The following is a 24043-nucleotide window of genomic DNA, read 5'->3' on the forward strand; positions in this document are numbered from 1 at the left end:
CCCCCCCTCCTTCTCTTTAGATAGAAGATGGGAGAGAGGGGACTAGGAGGACCGGTTTCTCATTAAATCCTATTGCAGGATATATGAAGATTAAGTTGCAGAAAATGCACTGGGTCCTTAATAGCATTTTTAAAGCTTGTTCTTTTTGAGTACATTATAATGACATCGCTACTAGAGATTAGCCTGGACAGGCAGGTACTCCCACCCTTCCTTTTGGGGATGAGGGAATGGGGGGGGGGGGACAAAAGAGATTGTTACTTGATCTGGGAAGTCTCATAAATAACAACAATAGCCACTCAGTTAGCTTGAGGAAACTGGCGAAGGGGCTGGAAAAAGAAGGATGCAGATCCAGGGGGCTAGCGAGCTGTCAGAAGCCTTTTCTCCTGCCCTAGTGGACAAAGTCCAGATGTGCTCTGTTGCAAATAGGCAAAAGGTGATGTGTTGCATTGAGACAAGGGGAGGGCCTGCCTCCAACCATCTGGCTCCTGTGGGTGTTGCTTTAGGGGAGCTGAACCCCAGGAGGAAACTCATTGGCCCCGCCTCGCTCACCACAGCAACAGACTACAGGGAGCAATAGCAGATTAACAGAGTTGGAAGGGACCTCGTATTGTAGGTTGTCTAGTCCACGGGCCTCCAACCTTGGCAACTTTAAGACTTGTGGACTTCAACTCCCAGAATTCCTCAGCCAGCTTTGCTCAGCCAACTTTAAGACTTGTGGACTTCAACTCCCAGAATTCCTCAGCCAGCTGGCTGAGGAATTCTGGGAGTTGAAGTCCACAAGTCTTAAAGTTGCCAGGGTTGGAGAGCCCTGATCTAGTCCAACCCACACGCCCAAGCAGGAGACCCTACACCATTTCTGACAAACAGCAGTCCAATCTCTTCTTAAAAGCCTCCAGGGATGAAGCTCCCACAACATCCGAAGGCAACTTCTGTTCATTTGGTTGATTGTTCTCACTGTCAAAAAATTTCTCCTTATTCCCAGGTTGAATCTCTCCTTGTTCAGTTTCCATCCCTGATTCCTTGTCTGGCTTTCAGGTGCCTTGACAAGTGATAGCACTTATATACCTCTTCACAATGCTCTACAGCCCTCTCTAAGCAGTTTACAGAGTCAGCCTGTTTCTCTCCAACAATCTGGGTCCTCATTTTACTGACCTCGGAAGGAGGGAAGCCTGAGTCACCTTCCTTGAGCTGGTCAGGATCGAACTGCTGGCAGTCGGCAGATTATTTGACGTCTTCAATCTCCCCAATTGAAATGCTGAGTGGCTTTGGGGGGTGTCTGCCTTTCTGGCCCCACAGAGAAAATGCCCTCTACCCCATGGGACCAGATGGAAAGATTCCACGCTTTGAGGTGGGGGGGGGGGAGGAAGGAGGGAAGGGCAGGAGGAGGACAAAGAGAACAGCCTGCATTGGCTTAGTTTGGTCCTTTGCTTAGGACAGCAAGAAGCCCGGTGGCGTCATTCTGTTGCTTAGCTGATTTAAGCAAGATGCCAAGGCAGGTTCGGTGGTACACGATTATTTGAAGAAAGAGTCTTTGAATGCCGGGAGAGCAAAGTGGGGAGAGGCAGGCGCGGAGGAGGGAGGAGGCCAGGGTATACAGTTTGCCAGGTTGCCATTTCGGCTCCGGCTGTGTTTGTAACCAGGAGCCTCTGCTGCACTCTGTTTAGGCATCTGTGAAATGTAGGGGTCGGGAAGGAGCCTCTGGGGAATGGGTGTGTGCGCGCAACAAAGCAGATGCCTGCAGAAGAGGGAAGGATGGGTGGGTGTTGCATCTGACCCTCCTGGGGCAAACCACAAGCTTCCCCCCCCCCTCCCCTCCTCCTTTGTTCTGTTCTGGGATGCAGGCATCTGGATGTGCTTTGGGGGCGACTGGCTGATGCAGCGGGGAAGCTGAGGCAGCTAAAAAACTCAAGTAAGCCAGGCGCTAGCTTGAATGGCTCTCCGGGCTCCCGTTTCTAAATCCTACTGGGCGGGGAGGGGATCAGGGTGGGATCGGGGTGTTCTTCCTGGATCCTGGGAGAGAAGGAATGGGGGCGTTTGGCTTTGCTCACACCAGCCTTTGGGAAGGATTGGGATAATGGAATAAGTTGGTTTTGTCTCTTTTCTGATCTTTTGCTTTCCATGGCTAGCCCTGTTGCTCCACACACAGGTGGGGTTCACACATTGCATAAAAACCATGGGGATGGATGGGTGGATGGATGCCAGCTTCACAGAAACTCAGTTCTGCTTTCTAACCAGAAATGTTTAGGCATCCCTTGATTACAAAAGGACTACGAAAGGATGACATCATTTTGTAGTCTTGGACTTGGCCATAATATTAGGAAAGAAGTAGGGGCACCCAGTCTGGGATTCACAGCCTGGGAAGGAGTAGCTTTTACTCAGGAACCGAGAGGGGGAATCTGTGTCTTGGAAATTTTGTTGTCATTTCCACTTCGTCGTGCTTGCAAAGAGTCTGGGTTTTTTTTTAAAGAAGACCAAACAATGTCTGCATCCCACCCCCAAATTGTGTGAAGAGTTTGTTTCGCCAAAGAACATAGTTGTATAATAATAGGAACATTTTTTTTCCTAATCCCACCCTCCAATTTGCTGAGTTGACTTCGGAATAACCCGTTTCCCTAAGCATGCCGAGGTTAGAAGCAGGGAAATGAAATTAGATAACCAAGCTGAGCTGTGTGCCTGGTTTTACGATCCAAATCCAGGACTTAGAGAGAGGGGGAAAAAATTGCTCGGTGACCAGGTCTCCTGACATTGTAGTTATACATAACATGCCTCTGCCCCTTCTAGGAGGAGTTTTGCTTGTCCTTCATATCTCTGCAACGATAAGGATGAGAAGCATGCCATGTCTGAAGAAATATTTAAGAATCCAAATATTTTTGGATGTACAGTAGAAGAAAGTCAAACTCGCGGCAAAAGAGTGGAATAATATTTGCACAGCCAGGGCTTGGTCTGGTATGGTTGCCAATCAACCATGCTAGGAGTATGTCATTATAAAACGACTTTTTCCAGGCCCTGTTTACACAGGAGAGGACTAGGAGAAACTGAACATGCTTTTTTGGTGTGTGGTGGTTGTAGGGGAGAGAGAGGAAGGAGAAATCATCTAGAATTCCCAGCCCAGCCTGGGAGTTGCAATCACAATACGTGGGGAGGGTGCCAGGTTGGGGAACATGCAGCTCTGTTTAAGGGGTGGAAACCAGAGGTGGCATTCAGCAGGTTCTGACCAGTTCTGGAGAACCAGTAGAGGAAATTTTGAGTAGTTCGGAGAACCGGTAAATACCACCTCTGACTGGCCCTGCCCCCATCTATTCTCTGCCTCCCGAGTCCCAGCTGATCGGGAGGAAAGGGATTTTTGGAGTAACCTTCTCCTGGAGTGGGGAGGGAATGGGGATTTTGCAGTATCCTTCCCCTGGAGTAGGAAGGAATGGGGATTTTGCAGTATCCTTCCCCTGCCATGCCTACCAAGCCATGCCATGCCCGCCATGCCACACTCACAGAACCGGTAGTAAAATTTTTTGAATCCCACCATTGGTGGAAACTAGATTGCTGGGACCCCTGGCTTCTTCTGAAAGGACAGCTGTGTTCTCTCCCCCCCCCCTTCCTGCTTCTTAACACACACCCCTTCCTGGGGAGCCAAAAGGGTAGATGTCAATGCCCTTTCCTGCCAACTCTCTTGTTTCTGAGACTGCCCAGTGTGAAGGACCCTGTTTTCATGTATCCTGGAATGTGCTGTGGAATTCTCCCTGGGCAAATTAGGAGCCGTCCAGCCGGAGAACAGCAGCAGCAGCAAGGAAGCAGACTTCATTTCTTCAGGGTAAAAAGAAAAAAGAAAAACCCATCCAAAGGAGAAAAAAAGAAGCTAGGAGTCTCCTTGAAGGAGATCGGGTTGATTCATGGAGAAGAGGCAGTGGAGTGGGGGGGGGCATAGCTAGACCGAGTGCAGCCCCTCCACTTTATGCTTCTTCCTCTCCCCCCACCCACCCACCAGCACTGCATGCATTAATGCAAACACACAGGCCTGAGTGCTTCATTAGCAGCATGGAGAATGGAGTCCTGTAATGCATCCACGTCCCATTAGCCTAATGAAAGGAGTGAGCAGGCACCTGGTCCTGGTCGGAGCTGCTGATTCTTGGCAAGTAGTTTGGGGCTGGCGGCCTTGGGGTTGCTTAATGCAGTCTGGGAATTATTCGGGGGGTTGTGGGGGGTGGAGGGTTCGGGAAGAAGAAGAAGAGTCCCTGCTTTTGGAAGGGCTAACAGCCGCATCTGTTGACTAGCGAGCAGATCAGCCACCCAAGAGCCTCGTGCTCCGAAGGCAGAGGAAGGGGCATCTGTGATTGTGAGTGTGTGTGTCACACTGGAGGGAGGGAGGGAGGACTGGAACCAACTTCTGGGAAGAGACTGGCTGCGTTTGGTTCCAATGGACAATTTAGAAACTGGCTCCCATTTAAATGCATGGAGATTGGCAGGCGTGTAATAAAACAGCTACCAGTGTCACAGTTTTATGGATCGCCATCTGCCCATAGAGCAGTAAGTTGCTGCAGTGTTTTGGGGTCTGAACTGATTTTTTTATAAAGCCCCTGCTATAGAAGCAATGGGGAGAGAGGGAGGGTCCCTGGTGCACAGACTCCCCCTCCCCATCGCAAGCCAAAGTCTGCTGTCCTGTACAGGTACGACCACAATTGAGCCCCCAAATCTCTCTTCTTAAGCGAGGCATTTGTTAAGTGGGGTTTGCCCCATTTTGCAACCTTTCCTGCCACCGTTGTTAAGCGAGTAACTGCAGTTGATAAGTTTGTAACCCGGTTGTGAAGTGAATCTGGCTTCTCCAATGGACTTTGCTTGTCTGAAGGTCGCAAGTGGGGATCCCATGACCCCAGGTATCCCACAGCAATGGTCATAAGTATGAACCAGTTGCCACGCATCCGAATTTTGATCATGTGGTCCTGGGAATGCTACAAAGGTGGTAATTCTGAAAAGAGGTCATAAGTCACTTTTTTCAGCGCCGTTGTAACTCTGAACGGTCACTAAATGAACTGCTGTAAGTCAAGAACTATCTGTACTATCTTCTTGATGGGAAATCCTGAAGCTAGTACAGATAGTTCTTGAAAAATAGGGCCTGGAAAAAGTCATTTTATGATGACATACTCCTAGGATATTCTACACTCTTTGTTGCTTGCAAAATACCCAGTGATGTGTCTAACATCAGAAGAGAGGTCAGCACTGGCCAAAAGCAAAAGAGAGCATCTTGTTCTCCCTCACTTCCCATGGATGACCCAACCGGACCTGAATCAGGATCGCAAAAGAGTTAGATTGCCCAAATTCCACTGTTCATTCTGTGGTTCCTGCTAAGAGAATCAGCAAGATAGAGGCTGCTACAGAAGGAGCGGGAGCCGTAGTTGTGGTCCAGAAGACCCCCTAGCTCAGAGGCAGTGGTGGGTTTCACTTATTTCTATCACCGGTTTGCCATGTGTGCGTGTACCTTCCACACATGCGCCCAGCCTTCTGTGCATGCGCTTTTCTCATGTGCGAGCCTTCCACACATGCACCTGGGCGCAAAAATGTGGCTAAATAGGACCGCATAGAGCCAGGGTGGGTGAGCAGGCCCACCTGTGATTTCTGCTACTGGTTTGTCCAAACTGGTCTGAACCGGCTGAATACCACCTGTGGTATTCAGCCGGTTTGGACCAATTCACCCGAACTGGTAGTAGAAATAATGGGTGGGCACCTGGGTGGGCACCTGGGTGGGCACCCACCCCAGTTCTATGCCATCCTATTTAGGCATGTTTTCAAGCCACGTGCATGCGTGCAAGCAAAGGTCGAATGCATGTGTGAATGCGTGCTGTCACATTTGCGAACCGGGAAAGTAAGTGAATACCACCCGTGCCCTAGGTCCTCTTGGTGGAGAGCAAAATAGGTGACTCAACCTCCTCTTCAGAAGCTCATCCTGGGCAAGAGAAAGCTGGACCCGCCTATAAGGCAAAATCATAAAAAACATGGCTTAAAAACCACAACGAGTGGGTCGATTCACTCGGGATGCTGAGCTACAACTAGACTGTGTTAGGGCTTAGCATGATCTAGTCAAGCTTTTTTTCAGTTGAAGGTCACGGTTCCTTGGGAGAAGTTCCGTTGAGGTTCTCCTGGAAAGTAGTGCTAAACAAGAGGAAGATGAGGCCAGCCAGGCCAAAGCGAGGGGGACCCCATCTTTCTTTCTCTTGAAGCCCCCAAATCTTCATCACCTCTTATTTCTTTCAGGCTGTGGGAAAGGGAGAGACCGCTCTTCCCCAGAAGTCTGCATTAATCTTTCGCGCAGAGCCACAGGTTGTTCGCATCTGTGGGAAACTCACCAGAGCCTTATCTCCCACTAGCCTGGTATCCTTCAGATATGGCAGGGCTACAAGTTTCGGAGTTCTGGGAATGGCTCTTCTTTGAAAGGCACAAAAGTTGGGAAAAGTTATGGTGATAACATTCTAATTTTCTCAGCCAGATAGAAAAGGGAATCTGCTTGTGAGTTCCAAAAAAAAACCCTCTAAGACCAACAATGGATCAAAAGGAGGAAAGTTTTTTTAAAAAGGCCTTCCCCAGAGCACTTTCAACTCTCGAAGGGCTGGGGGAAGATTTGTCTCTAGCTCTGGTTTTATAATCTCGTTCAGTCAAGGATTATATTCTTCAGCCTTGGACAATGGACTGTGCCCTGACCTCCTTTCCGAATCTGTAAAATAGGAATAACTTTTCTTGCTACACCAGGCTAAGCCACTACGAAAAGAACGCGTAGCTCAAAGACCGACAGAATTTGAGGTGGGGAGTTGCTATTCTTGAAAGTCTCCGAATTTAATCAGCCGGTGATGCCGTAGAGCAGGGGTCTCCAACTTTGGCACTTCAAGCCTGGCGGACTTCAACTCCCAGAATTCCCCAGCCAGCAAAGTTTTTTGCTGGGGAATTCTGGGAGTTGAAGTCCGCCAGGCTTAAAGTTGCCAAGGTTGGAGACCCCCCTGCTGTAGAGAACCCGTACAGGAGGTTTCCCCAGATGTCCTTTGACTAAAATGTCGGTTCTGGATGTGGTGAGCTGTAATATGAATGAAATAGCTCGGTGCAAGTTTTTCTTTATATACTAACATTGCAAAGCAGGGGTGTCAAACTCAAGGCCCGCGGCTGGATCTGGCCCATAGAGTGCTTTGATCTGGCCCGTGGTGCCACCCTGGAAACGATGAAGGACCGACCCACAGCGCCTCTGCTAGCGAAAACGAAGTTCAGAAGGGCTGTACACAGCCTCTTCCGGGCTCTGTTTTTGGCTGCGATGGCCTCCGGCAGCCCTCTGCTAGCAGAAATGGAGCCCCGGAGGGCTGTAAACTCTGGTTTCGCTAGCAGAGTGCTAGCAAAACAATAGCAAAAGCGCTTAGACTTATATACCACTTCACAGTGCTTTCCAGCCCTCTCTAAGCGGTTTTACACAGTCAAGTCTCTTGCCCCCAACAATCTGGGTCCTCATTTTACCTACCTCGGAAGGATGGGAGGCTGAGTCAACCTGGTGAGCCTGGTGAGATTCGAATTGCCAAACTGCTGGCAGCTGGTGATCAGCAGAAGTAGCCTGCAGTTCTGCACTCTAACCACTGCACCACCGCGGCTCATTAGCAAAAGCAGCATTTGATCCCATGAGTGACCTCGAGCTGGTCACACCCACCCTGGCCATGCCCATCCTGCCCCCCTCCCCCAAGTCAAACACAACCCTGATGTGGCCCTCAATGAAATCAAGTTTGACACCCCTGTTGTAAAGAAAAGGAATCTAAATGTGCTGCAGAAAACTCCAGAAACCTTAGCGTGATTTGGTAAACTTTAAACAGTAGATAAAGCCATTAAAAGGGAGTGGAATTGGAAAGTATATAGGGAGTAGGATGTTGTGTCTTAACTCTGCCGCTTCTAGCCGTCTGGATTTTCATTTCCAGAATTCACAGCAACGGACATACTGACGATTCCGGGACTTGAAATTCACAAATCTGGACATCGCCCATGTTGGGAAAGATTGGGCGAGGCTTTCTTCGATGGACATAGATAAAAGGACTAACTCTTTGTCGGCTAAGAGCAGTGATGTGTTTCTGTGAAGTTTAGATTCTGAATATGCCAAAAGACCAGGGTTATTTTAAAGCTTATCTTCACCCCCCAAAGTAAAACTTAGTGGTGCATTCCATGGGAGTTCTTAGACCAGGGATGTCCAAGTTTGGCAATTTTAAAGACCTGTGGACTTTAATTCCATGCTGGCTGGGGAATTCTGGAAGTTGAAGTCCATAGGCCTTAAAAGCAGTGGTGAAATTCAAATATTTTAAATACCGGTTCTGTGGACATGGCTTGGTGGGCGTGGCAGGGGAAGGATACTGCAAAATTTCCATTCCCTCCCCACTCCTGGACGAAGGATATTGCAAAATCAGCAGGTTCTGAAGAACTGAAAGCAGAAATTTTGAGTAGCTTGGAGAGCCAGTAAATACCAACTCTGACTGGCCCCGCCCCCATCTATTCTCTGCCTCCCGAGGCCCAGCTGATCAGGAGGGAATGGGGATTTTGCAGTATCCTTCCCCTAGAGTGGGGAGGGAATGGGGAATTTCACCCCTGCCTTAATGTTGCCCCTGCTTTAGAGGCTGCAAACAACAACAACAACGACAAAAACACCCACCACCTCTAAAGTGACTCCAGGCAAACTGTAGGCGTTGAGTTAAACCCTAACGAAGGAAATAGCTTACTATGAGGTCCAAACCCAACTTCTTTTAACTTTGCTCATTGCGGTATAGTAAGTACTCAACACAGATTTGTTCCCATAATCCTAGCCAGCATTTAGGCCTCTCTTGCCTGCCACTCCTCCAGCAACTGGGTAGATGCCTCCTTTCCAGCTTGTTAAACTGGAAGCAAAGCACCCTTAATAAGATGAATTGCATTCATCCTCCGTCTTCCCCCCCCCACCTCCCCTTTTCTTTGGCAATCTTGACAGAAGATTGTTCTTCTGAAGCTGCTATTTGTATCGGGGTGAACCCTGTCGACCCACCACAACCACTATTGATGTCAGTGAAGATTGCACTGGAGGAAGAAAAGTTTAATTTTTCTTGCCTTGTGTGCTGGGATTTGCTAATTATTAAACTCCTTCCCGGCTGCTGTTTTGCCTCTTGATATCATGGGTGTGAAAAACGCAGCATCCTACTGCATCTTGCAACTTGGTTGGAAAAGTTACGTTCTCACAATTCATAGGAACCCCCCCCCCCCCAAGATGATAGTCAGACTCACTCGGAGACCCTTGGAGACAGCGTGCAAATACCTTTAACTTCTCCCCACCCCCAAAAGATCATTCTGAAGTTTGAACATTATTTCTCCCATGCAACCGTGTGTATTTGTCTTTTTAAACGCATTGCAATATATTTTATTTCCTTATGACACAGTTGGGTTGTCAACAGGAAAACCCTGATGATTGAAGTTACTCTCAACCAGGAACTAGGTAATTTTGACAGTCACTTTCACTACATAGGGTGGTGGTTGTAGGGAAAAATGAGAGGAAGGAGTGCCATGAATGAATGAATGAGTAAATAAATGCATGCCACAGGATATTTAGCCAGGTTTCAGCTGGGTGTGTTATCCAATCAAGTGTACACAGAGATACACAGAGCTAGGAAGTTAAGCATGAGATAGTTGTGCAACTAGTTTGCACTTCATTCCTCTAAGACAGGGGTCTCCAACCTTTGGTCCGTGGACTGGCACCGGTCCGTGGCATCCCAGCAACTGGACCGCACAAACAAGTGATGCCTCGTCCACGGGATGCAGGCAGCACACGAAATCACACATCCTCCGGTCTGCAGAAAACAGTCCCTGGTGCGTGAAAGATTGGGGGCCACTGCTGTAAGGCATGTTTTATTTATTTAAGAGTCGTGGTGGCGCAGTGGTTTGAATGCAGTACTGCAAGCTACTTCTGCTGACTGCCGGCTGCCAGCAGTTCTGCAGTTCACCGGCTCAAAGTTGATTTGGCCTTCCATCCTTCCGAGGTGGGTAAAATGAGGATCCAAATTGTTGGGGGCAAGAGGCTGACTCTGTAAACCGCTTAGAGAGGGCTGTAAAGCACTGTAAAGTGGTATATAAGTCTAAGCGCTTTTGCTATTGCCACTGTAGGTGCAATTGAGTAATACCTATTGTGGCTATGACAATGTTTGCTTGGTTGGGAAAGAACATGCTTTCTTGAAGATTCAGAAATGCACTATAGTGAATATTTTAATATATTTAATATTTTAATATAGTGAATATTTTAGTGACAACTTCCCCAAGTCAACTAGGTTCACCAAAAGGTTGTCAGCTCCGATTTGAGCTTAGTGTAATTGTATGAACTGAGCCACGGGGGCTTCTTGAACAAATCAACATAGCCTGGTGTGTGATTCCAGGCATTATTTCAAAACCGTGGCAAAGCCGTCCTCAAAGTCTGTACTAATGGGCAGAAATAAGTTTAGCGCGCATTTTAAAATTCTTGGACGCGCACGTGTGAATGCAAAACATCCCTTTTAAAATAAGAGATTAATTGCTGGGATAAAAACGGGGCTTCGGCAAGAGCAGGGTCGGGTTCCGTTTCCCATATCGGGCGGGAGATGGGGGGCACTCCGAAGGGCTCCGGATACGGCGCAGCGATGGATAAAGGCAGGCTAGTTAAGACTCCGGAGGAGGGAGAGGCGCTTGCTTGATGCCTGCCCAGCGCCAGGACGCCACTCCCGGGCTCGGCAAGTGAAGACTTGCCGTGACCAATTTGGGAACTGCCCTTAATTGGGCCACGAAGGACGCTGAGAAAGCCCTGGATATTTAGGAGCTTAAGCTGGAAATTCCTGGAGTGCCGCCTGAGGAAATCGTGAAGCGGGTGGGTTGATTTGGGAGAGGAGGAGGAGGAGGAGGAAGAAGAGGGACTGCTCAATGTTTCAGGACCCTGCGGGTTTGAAGCCCTAAGCCCGGCTTTGGGAGTTCTCTTGCCGCGTGGGGGGGGGGTTGTGATTCCCCCCTCCCGGCGCAGAGCCGCCCTACACATTTCTTTCCTCCTCCTCCTCCTGTTCTTCCTCCTCCTCCTCCTCCTCGAGGCTCGAGAGAGAGAGAGAGACATGCCAGCGGCCGCTCCTGATCCAGGTCCTCTTGCGTCTGCTGCCCCCAGCTGGCTCTCGGTGCGCCTCCGCCAGGAGTTCGCGCTCTGCCTCGACGCCGTGCGCTCCGGAGGCGACTTGGCAGTCTCTCGTGGCGGGGTTTGGTGGTTGTGGGAAGGAGGTTGGCAAGAGAACCGAATTTTTCCCCCAACACTTATCGGGGACCTCTTTAACTCCTCCCCCACCCACCTTGCCTCCGCCTCTTCCACCACAGTAACACTGTTGGAAGGGACCTTGGAGGACATCTAGCCCAACCCCCTGCGCTAGGGATTCGAACCGCCGAACAAGCTCAGTGTCTTCCCCACCCCGAGGAGTAGATGGCGAATACGTTTTTCTATTTTTATTTTATTTATTTTTTTCCAGGACCGAGCCTGCCTGGCGAGCTGCTCTGCCCCTCTCCGGCACTGCAGTTGCTGGAACTGGCTCCGGGAAAAGCCTCGCCAAGCAGGCTGTTGCCGGAACCAATTAGGCTCTTGCCAGCAGGCAGACTTTCAGCCCCTGTTCTTTCCGGCCTGTTCTCTTCTGGCCCTTCTGTCTTTCTCTCCCTCCCCTCCCCTCTTTTTCCCCTCCCTCCCTCCCTCCCCAAAGCCTTCTCTTTTGCGCTGTCTCCCCGCCTCCGGGATCTCAGTTGCTGCTCCGTGCCTTGCCTTGTCGGAGCTTGTTTTGGGCAGCGCGGAGTTGCGAGTGAGTCACGCCGCGCGGAGGGGATTTTTTTTAACGCTGAGATGGGTGGGGGGTTCGGGGGGGTGGGAGAAAGGAGGGGCTTGGGACCGGGGAAAGGCGGGCTTTGCCCGAGCCCCCCGCAAACACCCCCCCCCCGTTGGTGGGATGAAGGGATAGGGATGGTATGTGTTGTCGGCTTGGCGCGGAGGGGTGGATGGAGAGGGGGGGGGTCTTCTTCTCAATCCTGCCTGCTGGGAAGAAGCTCTTTGTCTCCCTGCTTGAGAGTTCAAGGACTTCAAGAGAGTTGCAGGGCTGATGTCTCTCTCCCTCCCTCCCCCCCCCCCTTCCCAATACTCCCACTTTGTGGAATTGCATTTGAGTGTTTGTGTCCTGGTCTTGGCTCGGTGGGTGGGTGGGTGGAAGGGGCTGCTTTGGAGCGTTCTGGCACCTGCTTGGAAGCAGATTGTCCGGGAAGGGAAGGGAAGGTAGAAGGTTGAGATGTTATCGGTTCAGACTTCAGCGGTGCCCTCACGTTGGCAGCTTTCTTGTAAAACAGAGGTCCCCAAACTTGGTGACTTTCTCCAGCCAGCTGGCTGGAGAATTCTGGGACTTGAAGTCCCCAAGTCTTAAAGTCTCCAAGTTTGGGGACCTCCTACCCTCACCCTTTAACTTGGTAGGGAGGGGCTCTTCATTTGAGCAGAGGCTGTGTGCAGATCAATGGAGTTGCATGATTTGGGGAAATGATGGCTGGAGAATTCTGGGGTTTGAAGTCCACAAGTCTTAAAGTTGCACAAGTTTGGGGACCCCTGTTGTAAAGCATTGCTGCCTTGTTTGCTTGTTTTTTTTCCACCCAGAGTGGATTCTGGCATGCCTACCTTGCAGGGTTGTTGTGAACGTGTCCCTCAGATCTGCACAGGAAGCCCTTGGAGCCTTCCGAAAGTTGACCCAATTGATGCCTTGGTGTGATTTAGAGTCTGCCTTCCTGAAACAACCCCCTCCCCCTGCTCGCCTCCCCCTCCCTGCCCTCCACTTTGAGTCTTGCCTTGTGACTTTGAGCCTGGAGACCATCCAGCCGTCTTCCTGCACCACCCCAGCCCATCTGGGACCGGAGGGCCAAAGGCCTCTTTCCATTTCCCTGGAGGTAGGGGGGGGGGTTGCGCCTGCGCGCGCCCGGCTTGTCACTTTTGGCTGAAGCCGCCAGCCGCTGAGTCACCGACAAAACTTTAGAGCTGTTGGAACTTCCTGCGAGCTTGCAGGGAGGTAGGGAAAGAGGAGCCAGGTGGGGAGCCCAGCACTGCAGAGAGGGGTCAGAGGGTGGCTGAAAGTTGGGGTCAGAAATCCGGTCGCCCATTTTTTTCTGAGGGTGGCATTCAACCAATGCTTTTTGCACAAGCAAAAGATCCAGCCGCCTCTCTCTTTGAGTCTTTATTTATTTATTTATTTATTTATTTATTACTTGAACTTATTAGTCTTTAACACTTGCGGTGAAGGGTGGGGGGAGATTCTTTGGAGGCTGCCAGCATCCTGTTGTCATACTGTCCTTCACGTCTTCCTCCTCCTCCTCCTCCTCTTTAATTTTAGCTTTGCCATGCCTTGAGCTACACAGCTAAGACATTTGCAGCCCCACTGAAGAGAGAGAGAGAGAGAGGATTTAGGTCAAGCACTCGAGTGAGTAGAAACAGCCATCTGTGAACAACGTGAAGGCCACCCAGGGCTGAGAGATGGGAGGGAGGTGCAATGGTTTTTTTCGGGGGGGGGAGAGGGAAGGGGTGGTGGTCTCCAGAGGTTGGGCAGCAAGCTGGCTTTTAAAGAAATGCATAACAGGCATCTTCTCTCTAGCTTCCCCCCCCCCCACCGCCACCTCCCTTTTCCTGGCAGATCGTTATCCTCCATTTCACATATCTCCTGGAAACAAACCTGACCAAATCCTTCCTTCCCTCCCTCCATCCCTCGCCCCCCCCCCCCACTCCTCCCTCCCCAGCACACAGACTCAAAGAGCTTTGTCAAATGAAGGAGAAAGCTGTGTTGGAACTGTTTAGGCAAAGCTCCAAGTTCATCCTGACATCTTAACAGGAAGAGGGGTGGGATGTGTGTGTGTGTGTGTGTGTGTGTGAGAGAGAGAGAGAGAGAGAGAGAGAGAGAGAGAGAGCTCTCATATGCTCATGTGCCTAGGCGTATTTGTGTACGGTTAGCGTTTGGAGTGAGAAGTAGATAATACGATGCTTTGGCCAGAATTAAACCCACTTGGGGGGGGGGGAGGGAAGGGATGTGTGCAGGAAAAGTTCTGGGGTCCTGATGAAAAAGAAAGTCTGACCGCTGCTGGAAGCTTTGGTGGCAATGGTGAAGCACAGGAAAACAGCCACAGAACTGGGTTGTGGTGAGGAAGAGGCGGCCCCTGAGATACTCCGGATAAAAACTGGGGTAGATTTCCTATGTGGCTAAGATGCTGAGCTTGTTGATTAGAAAGGTCGGCAGTTCGGCGGTTCGAATCCCTAGTGCTGCGTAACGGAGTGAGCTCCCGTGACTTGTCCCAGCTTCTGCCAACCTAGCAATTCGGAAAAAAAAATGCAAGGAGAAAAGTAGGAACCACCTTTAGTGGGAAGGTAACAGCATTCCATGTGCCTTCGGCATTTAGTCATGCCGGCCACATGACCACGGAGACGTCTTCGGACACTGCTGGCTCTTTGGCTTTGAAACGGAGATGAGCACCGCCCCCTAGAGTCGGGAACAAATAAGTTTGGGTCCTGAAACGACTGCAAGAAAACAAGCTCAGAGAGCACCCAAGGACCCATTTGTGTCAACCCTGAGCTACAAAAGATTCTCCTCTGTCCGTTGCAATCCTTCTTCTGCGTGTCAGTGGCTCCCTTCTCAGGAAGCAGGCAAGAAGTTGGGTACTTTTCTCCGTGGTTAGGAGTTGAAGGCGGCCTTGGAAAAAGCTGCAACAACTGTGGATTTGTTGGCTGGCCTTGAGAAAGTCTCTCTTCCCCCACACACCCCCTTCTCTCTCTCTCTCTCAGCCTTTCTTCTACATCTCTCTGCCCAGAAAGCGGTTCGTGTGGGTGGGTGGAAATTAAAGAAGAAGAGAAATCAAAAGTTTGCCTCGGTTGGTGTCTCAGTTCAAAGGCGATGTGGAAAATTCAGCCTGGTGTTGGGGATGGGAATTGGCTAAGAATGTCAACCTTTGCTGGGCTTGTCTTCTGCATATGGGGCCAGTTGACAAAAGGGCCTGAGGTGTTGTGTGAACCAGCCAAGCTGGGTTGTTACTGCATGCTGAACCCCCAAAGCAGATACCCGCTTTTTGTTTTTAATGCAGGGTGCAAATATGGAGTGAGCTCATGGAGTTAGTTGATGGTTTGGAATGTCTTGCCAACCTATTCAGTTAGGTGGGTAAAACGTGAGTAAAATGTGTTTATTTGAGGTGAGCCTGATGTGCAACATTCAACCTTCTGGTGAGAATTGCAAGTTTGTCTTTCCACTTATCAGAAATTTGCTTCCTGAAAAATTAAGATGATTTTCTGCTGGATCAAAAGACATCTTCATATAAAGGTAAAGGTTCCCCTTGCACATATGTGCTAGTCGTTCCCGACTCTAGGGGGCGGTGCTCATCTCCGTTTCAAAGCCGAAGAGCCAGCTCTGTCTGAAGACGTCTCCATGGTCATGTGGCCGGCATGACTAATGCTGAAGGCGCACGGAACACTGTTCCCTTCCCACCAAAGGTGGTTCCTGTTTTTCTACTTGCATTTTTACATGCTTTCGAACTGCTAGGTTGGCAGAAGCTGGGACAAGTAATGGGAGCTGACTCTATTACGCGGGGCTAGGGATTCGAACCGCTGAACTGCCAACTTTTCTGATTGACAAACTCAGCATCTTAGCCACTGAGCCACCTCGTCCCTATATCTTCATATAGACCAGGCTTTTTTTTTTGAACCCTTTTCAGATGCCTCCAAGAAACTCACAGGCAGGTCATAGAGAGTAAAGATCTTCCTCCTTGTTTTTTTTCACTGAGCAATCCAAATTAAAAGCACTGATAGGGGTATCTTTGCGTGAATTTTTATCGTGCCTCCCTCCACAAGCTGTGTGAACAAGGGGCCATCTCTGTATCTGGTGGTAGCTTTCTTTAAGTTTCACGTGACGTGAAAAAAAAACCCTACTCCTTTCCCTCGGTCCTGCATCTGCTACCAATTAACCATACTAGGTGACCCCGAGTTCCAGTATCATGAGACAGGAAGGAAACATTTCTCTGCACCATGCATAATTTTATAAATCGCCTCGTCTCCCCCAGTCCTCTTCTTTGCACACCACCACCACCTGGAGAATCAAGAATGTGTTATATTTTGAAGAGTTGACTCAGGTCGGGGGTGTTTTCTCTTGCATCTGGCCTCACAACAAGCATCCATAGGGAAAATGGTGCAACATTAAAAAGAAAATATTGCTTGAAGCTTCATAGGACTCCTTCTTAGTGATCTGGCTGTGGTCAAAAGAAGCTCCAGATTTTTTTTCTACCACTTGCATGGGTAAAGATGGCTCAATGGCTAAGATGTTGAGCTTGTCGATCAAAAAGGTCAGCAGTTCGGTTGTTCGAATCCCTAGCGCCGCATAACGGAGTGAGCTCCCCATCATTTGTCCCAGCTTCTGCCAACCTAGCAGTTTGAAAGGACGTAAAAATGCAAGTAGAAAAAATAGGAATCCCGTTTGGTGGGAAGGTAACAGCGCTCCGTGCGCCTTCAGTGTTTAGTCATGCCAGCCACATGACCATGGAGACGTCTTTGGACAGCGCTGGCTCTTTGGCTTTGAAACGGAGATGAACACCACCCTCTAGAATCGGGAACAAGTAGCACATATGTGCGAGGGGAACCTTTACTTGCACACACATTGCTACATGGCTCCGTGGCTCCGTTTCCCCACTTGGCATCAGCACATCCATTTGGTCTGCCTCTGCTTGACCAAAGCATCACTGTTTTATGATGGCCGAGGAAGCTCAAACCTCCAGTTCTGTATGTCCATGCTTTACTGTTCATGTATTGGCAGATCTCTTGAGCATCAGGTTGGTTGTCCTTCATGCTCTCTGAACCTGTTTGGCAAAAGTAGCAGGCAAGGTACTTTGTGCTTTGAACAGAAGGTCTGGCCTGGCTGGGTCTTAAGAATAGTAACTGGATTCTTTCCCAACTGGAATGACAAAAGAAGTAACAGATGGAAACTTTTCAAAGACAGAGCCATCCTAGAACTAGAGAGGAATTTCCTGCCAGCCAGAACAATTGATCAGTGGAATGGCTTGCCTTCAGAGGTTATGGGCGCTCTTATCACTGGAGGATTTTAAGAAGAGATTGGATGGCATTTGTCTGAAATGGTACAGGGTTTCCTCCTTGGGCTGGGGGTTGGACTAGAAGATCCCCCAGGTCCCTTACAAATCTGCTGTTCTGTATTCCAACCTGCCCACTTTTAAGAATCCCTCTTGCTTTTCTAAGGGCCCTTTTCTCATGGCAAAAGTGGACCCATGAATAAGTCTGGATTTCCCCCCTCCCATTGACGGCTATGGAATCTTGTCTTGCCACAGAAGTTTTGAAATAGTGTAACGTGTAGCGATGAGGATAGAGAGTTTTGGCTCAAAGTCCTAGATAGTGTTTAGCCTACGTGCCTGCACCAACTGAATTCTATCAACTCTGTTGTAAATAAATAAAAAAAAGACTTGCCTTTTGCAGAGATGGACTTTTAAATCAACCCTCTCGAGATGTCAATAATAATAACATCTGGAGCACCACTTGAACATCATCAGCATTGACAAAAGCCACAACCGGTCCATTTCAAAAGGCAGTTTTACCTGGAAAAGCTTACATCCTGCGCTGATACCTTTAATACCATCAAACAACAACATCTGTCTATCACAGATACTTGGGAAGGATTCCATAGACAAAAAACACCAAATCCAGTCTAAACATCTGGCTCACTATATGACAAGCCATAATGGGTCGTTATAATGAATATGAGACCGTAATGAATATGGGACGCGGTGGCTAAGACGCTGAGCTTGTCGATCAGAAAGTTAGGCGGTTTGAATCCCTAGCACCGCGTAACGGAGTGAGCTCCCCTTGCTTGTCCCAGCTTCTGCCAACCTAGCAGTTCGAAAGCTCGTTAAAAAATGCAAGTAGAAAAATAGGGAGCACCTTTGGTGGGAAGGCAACAGCGTTCCGTGTGCCTTCGGCATTCAGTCATGCTGGCTACATGACCACGGAGATGTCTTCGGACAGCGCTGGTTCTCCGGCTTTGAAACTGAGATAAGCATCGCCCCCTAGAGTCAGGAACCACTAGCACATATGTACATACTTTAATGAATAGGAGTTGCAGGTCCTTGATGGGATGGTTTGTCACTCCTCACCGGTGAATTAATGGGCAAGATCCAATGGGTGCTCATAATGGCTTATAATTTAAAAAAATGGCCACCACTGCATTCATTAAAACTAAACATGAAATAAATGTTTCCAAGTTTTGGCATTTAGAAGGTAGAATCTTTCCAATGGATAGGAGCCAACTGGGTGAGGGAAATAGGAATTAAATAGGAAACAAGTCAGCATTGTTGAAAAAGATATCATCTAACAAAGTTGTAAGAATTTGGGTGTGTATCATCATGGTTCTGTTAACTACCTTTTGGGCTTCTTTATTGATCCTACAAATTTGTTCATGCAATGCTGTCTAGTTACTGAAGCCAACCATTTTCTGGATTTGCACACTACACTGAACCATAAACTTAGCAAGTGGCCTTGGCTCCCACAGCCTCCTGAGCCATAAAGTATTAGCCAAGGTCACCCATATAGAACAGAGCTGCTGCGATCGTAATTGAACTTGGTTAAGCCCATTGTGTAGAGAGATAACTACGTCTATTGGATTTTGGCACACCCAGATTTTTCTTCCCTTTGTTTTCATGTTTGTAGTCGTGATATAAGGAGCCTGAAGTTTCACTTGCGTAGGTGCACATCTTTCAAGAGTGTCTTATGTGGTGTGTGCAGATTGTGTGGGGTAGAAGGAGGAAGGTGCTCGGTGTCAGGTTATTTTCAGAATCATGAAGTACCCAAGCCTGGGGCTCAACTTTTCTTTTGACCAGAAATACACTGGAGAATTTACTCTTGGCTGCTATGAGTCTCTAGAAAGAGCTAATGCAGCCCTGCCGTTTTATTTATTTATCAAATTTTAAATTTTATGATACACACACAGAGCACTATTTTGCCATGAAAATCCAGAAAGTTTTGCCTCTACAACCTTGTGCAATATTGGGGAGTATTTGGGCGTATATGTATTTGATTGCAACTGCACTTGTAAAGTTTAGAAAGCCAAGCTTTTTAAAGGAGATGCAATTGTAATGTCTTCAGATATAAATCTATCACGGTTTTAAAGGTATTGACAAAAGAGCAAATTAAGATTAGCAGCAGAAGAGAGCAGAATTGGTGGGTTGGGTTCGCACAATATTCTAAAGCCCAAATTGGGGTGGGGTGGGGAGAGGAATTAACTATCTTTGGTATGACCAGCAATCTCCAAGTAAACTAGATTGTCATGACAAGCTGAGATGGTTAGATTCCCACATGACTGAACCAGGGTTCTCCAGCACCATCCTATCTATATACTATTAAATCTCTCATGTTTGTCCCTTTGTAATACTGGGTGAACTGGTGCATCATAGGGCAGACATTTTTCAGCCAAGATGCCACAAATGGAGTAATTTATCCAATGTATCTAAAATCCAGAACCCATCAGCCTATTCCCCCAAGCACCTGAAATCAGGGCAAAAAGCAATGGATGGAAACTAATCGCGGATAGAAGCAACTGAGAACTAAGGAGAAATTTTCTGACAGTTAGAACAATTAATCAGTGGAACGACTTGCCTCCAGAAGTTGTAAATGCTCCAATACTGTAGATTTTTAAGAAGAGGTTGAACAACCATTTGTTTGAAATGGTGTAGGGTTTCCTGCCTGAGTAGTGGGTTGGACTAGAAGACCTCCAAGGTCCCTTCCAACTCTATTCTACTGTTACCAGCAGCCATGACTAGTTTGTAGGCTCATCCCACTTTTCTAGCCCTATCTTAAGATGTACAATGTTTGGAGCAAGGTGTAACTTTTAACACATTCAGTTCAGTATTACTAACGCAGGCTGGCAGCCCTCTCAGGCCCAGATCTTCCTGGAAACGCCTGAATTGAATCTGGTACCCTTCAGTGTGCAAAGCGGACACTCTGTTGCTGATCTGTGCATGCCACTGAGAATAAGAAGGAGAACACAAAAGTCTGTTTCCCTTCTCTCTGAGGACAATAGCAACATTAACACAGCTGCAGGAGTGGAAACATCACAAGGGGGTAACCTGTCAAAAGCTTCCTTCACAGCACATTTCTGCAGGAAAGAACCATTCTTTCATCTTAAGACAACTGGGTCTCTTCCACCACCCACACCATAGATTAAAAAGCATGCACGCATCTTTTGCTGAATAATTATGTCCCCAAATAGGTGGAGGTTTTAGTTGGCATCTCCAAAGCTTTTCCTTGCTGCTCATGGGTTGGGTTAAAAAAAGCTGGCAATCCTTTATTATTGTTGTTTTGTTGTTGTTGTTGTTGCGTGGTTAATCTTTGGTGAGATTCACAGCCTTTGGGGCTGGTTGGTAGCTCAACAGCTCGGGTCCTAACCAAGGACCTAGGAACTGTTAAGGTAACGTCGAAGGATATAAGCTGTTCCAAGTAGGGCATTTTTTTTGTAGAATCAGAATGTTCAAATCTGATAAATTTAAAATTTCCAAATAGCGAAGTAGTCCTTTAGGTATTGCTCCAAGGGCTCCAATTACAATCGGGACAACACACGATATCTTTTTCCACAGTTGCTCAACTTCAATTTGCAAGTCCCGGTACTTTGTGATGATGATGATGATTATTATTATTATTATTATGTTTACAGTGTTTAAAAAAGGGGGAGGAAATAACTTTTCCTGCTTATTTATTATTTATTAATCAAATATACAATCCCCCCCCCCCCATTTCACCTAAAGGGACTCTGGACGGCACACAACAATGTGTCTCCCAGAAGCCCCCATGTTGCTTCTCCTGGATATGTACATAAATTAGAACGTATCCGTATGTGACGTTGGTCAACACAAGATGCTGTATATTTTACTCTCACCTGGATCTTTGGCCGAAGCAGCAGCTGGCCTGAGGGTGCTGACCCAGCTTAAGGGAAATACTAGCCCTGCTAGTAATTAAGAGCAATGGCTTTGCAATTTGCCTTCTTGCTCTCTGTCTTATTTATATGCTTGCTGATGACCATGAAATGTGGTCCCTTACACCAGCCTTTGCCACCTTAGTGCCATCCAGGGCTGCTGAGATGGCTGCTTCCCAAATGTCCATCCAGAATAGCTACAACAACTATCTTCACAATTCTCTGTGAATTAATCATAACTTCTAAGTTGGCTTCTGTCATCTGCTCAACACTACAAACCAGAGAGCTTTCAATGTTCTCCCAAGTGGGATTTCCTTTCCTCTCCTCTCCTCTCCTCTCCTCTCCTCTCCTGTCTCTTCCTTTCCATTCCATTCCTCTCCTCTCCTCTTTCTTCCTTTCTTTTCCTTTCCTCCCCTCCCCAACTTTGGTCGATGTTCACACAATTTACAATTTAGCTTTCATCCACCATGATGGGCACTTTTGTTTATAAATTTTACATTGAAAAAAATTAGGTATGGGGCAGTTATCACTTCATGGTTCTAGTTATTTGTAGCATACTAGTATGATGCATTTTTAAATGTACCTTTGATCCTGATCTTTGGTGGGTTTGTGCTTTCCCACTAAGAAAAGAACAAGCTATACTACTTGACTTTGCACCAACTCATAATTCCACCACTAGTGGTAAACTAAAGAGCCGCTCTTTGAGGGAGTTGGGCGATCCAGATATACAAAATACAAATAAACAAGAAACAAATCTTTATTTACATGTTCCAATCGCTCCCCCTTCCAACTTTTGAAAAATACAAAACTTGACTTCCATTGGATGTCCTAAATAGATTTGCATTTTGAAAGCATCTTTGTTTATTACATAAATCTATTTATTTACAAATCTTTATTTACATGTTTCTCCCCCTCCCCCCTTTAAAAAAAAATACAAGGCTAGCTTCACCTTGTAAGTTCTGGATAAGTTTGCTTTTTTAAAAAAAAAAAATCATTTTGTTTATTTCCAGAAAAGCCGCATGCAGCTTTGCAAAATCTCCACTAGGAGGTATTTTTTATTTAAGAAAAAAAATACTTATCAATGCTGTTGGCTCCCGCTTCTCTTTCTGCATGTGGTGCCACGGGAGTGAAAACAGCCTCTTGAGCACTCCACGAATCTGGTGATTGATGGGCTGCGGGGCTGGAGGAGAAGAGAAGGATGAGGGGCTTTGGGCCACCCACGTGGATCAAAGGAGCTGGATAGAGAGCAACATAGGTGAGGGTTTGTGATGGGCAAGCAATGCTCACCTGCGTCTCCAGGATGGGGGAATAACTAGACTCCCCGGGTTTGGGCGAAGAGGTAGGAGAGGTGACAGAACCTGCATCTGGACCTGGAACTGATTGTCGCAGCTGGCAAGGTGATACCAAGCGCGATGCCTTATCTTGGCCAGCGCAGCGCATTCCTTTTTCCCCCGTTTAGAGAATATCTAGCTTTACAAGGTAGAGGGTTTTTTTTTTTTTAATGCTGAAAATTAATTTCCGGCGCTGTTTTAATTTTGCTGTATTTAATTTGATGCTTGCTTTAATTAACTGCTGGGTAAACCTTCTCCCAAGCTACTCTCAGATGCTCATGATTGCTGAAGTGATGGGCTGGAGGAAGCCTGGTTTGGCTGGTTGAGGAAGGAAGGGACGGAACGGAAGTCTTTTGGGTTCTGGTATTAAACCCCCACCACCGCCCCCCCCGCCCCCGATGTTTCAATCTGGCCTGGAGATATGGTGCGTGGAGGGTCTTTTGATGATGCTTAGAGCAGTGTTTCTCAACCTTGCCGACTTTAAGATGGGTGGATTTCCATCTCCCAAAATTCCTCAACAAGACCTTCTGACTGGGGAGTTCTGGGAGTTGAAGTCCACCCAGTCTCCTAGCTGGGGAATTCTGGGAGTTGAAGTCCACCCAGGCTCCTGGCTGGGGAATTCTGGGAGTTGAATTCCACCCATCTTAAAGTGAACAAGGTTGAGTGCTTGGAGGATCGGAATGCCGAGATCCTTAAAGGAACAGCTCTTTATTCCATGTACAGCTTTTTCCAACCTCCAATTTGCTCGCTAATTAAGCTGTTTTTTGGGGGGCAAGAGCTGACATTTTTTAATACAAGACATGATGCCTCTTTCTCATGCCATAAAAGAAAAAAAAAAGGGGGGGGAGGGAGAGCCCAGTGTTTTCTGTTACGCTGTGGGTTATTTTATGCTGTGGCGACTCTGAGCACTTAAAAACTCAACTGTCCTGGAGGTTAATTTAAGTCAAGGACGATCTTTCTGTGGCTGAGTGCTGTGTTTGGTCTTTGAGTGATGCACTGGAAACCACAGTCCAAAAGGGCCAGGGAGGGAGGGAGGGGGGAAAATGCTTGAAGCTGGAACAAACAACAGTCAGTTTGATTACTGTAGTTAAGAAACAACTCTCAAGAGAGGGGGCAGGAGACTCTGCGGCTGCACCCAGTGCTTTATGGGGTTGCAAACAACTTTAGGACGATAAGGCTCTTCGTCCCTCCTTTTTATCCAATTTTCTCTCGTGTTCTAAAATTGTGGCGCTTCTTCTTCTTCTTCTGCACTTCAGATCTTATAACTGTTGGGAAACTGCCAGCCAGGCTGGAAGGAGGGGTCAAGTGAGGGCCTAGCTTGGAGTCCTTACGCAAGCAGTATAAGCTTGACCTCCCCCATGATCCATGAAGCCTTATCCGATCATCCCCCGAGGGAAGGCAAGCAATCTGGCGAGATGCTCATAGCATGCAGCAAACAAAGTTATTGACTTTGGCTATCCGCAAGAAGCTACGATTTGCTTCCTCCTGACAATGAACCAGAAATCCTGACTCTGGTATACTCACCAGCTGTTCTGAAACACCCCATTCAGAATGGGGGGGGGATTTTATTGGGGTCACCTGGGGAGATGCCACCTTGGAGTAGGTGTTGACAGTCCCGTCTCACTGTCAGACATCCTGCACACCACTTGATCTGGGGAAATAAAGGGAGCCACTGCAGTTCAAGACATCCAGCTCTTGTTGGGGGACTGACGGTGCCTACAGTTTGGCATGACACAC

General features: G+C 47.9%; 2 protein-coding genes across 7 annotated transcripts in view; one reads left to right on the forward strand and one right to left on the reverse strand.

Moving 5' to 3' along the window:
- LOC309396643 (digestive cysteine proteinase 2-like) overlaps positions 1–24043 on the reverse strand; it is a 415994-nt gene that overhangs the window by 277808 nt on the left and 114143 nt on the right. The gene's annotated exons all lie outside the window — the stretch shown is intronic.
- AHDC1 (AT-hook DNA binding motif containing 1) overlaps positions 1–24043 on the forward strand; it is a 276060-nt gene that overhangs the window by 66289 nt on the left and 185728 nt on the right. Inside the window, exon 1 of one of the 6 annotated variants that reach the window (XR_014176141.1) lies at positions 11088–11115. The exons of 3 other annotated variants lie outside the window; for them this stretch is intronic. The gene's annotated coding sequence lies outside the window, so the exon portion shown is untranslated. Of the gene's footprint in view, positions 1–11087; positions 11116–14124; positions 14170–22127; positions 22231–24043 lie in introns of those variants that run through there. 2 more of the 6 variants (XR_014176142.1, XR_014176143.1) reach the window with 2 other exon arrangements.

This window comes from Natrix helvetica, assembly GCF_964273705.1.
Source record: "Natrix helvetica genome assembly, chromosome: 9".
Classification (NCBI taxonomy): domain Eukaryota; kingdom Metazoa; phylum Chordata; class Lepidosauria; order Squamata; family Natricidae; genus Natrix; species Natrix helvetica.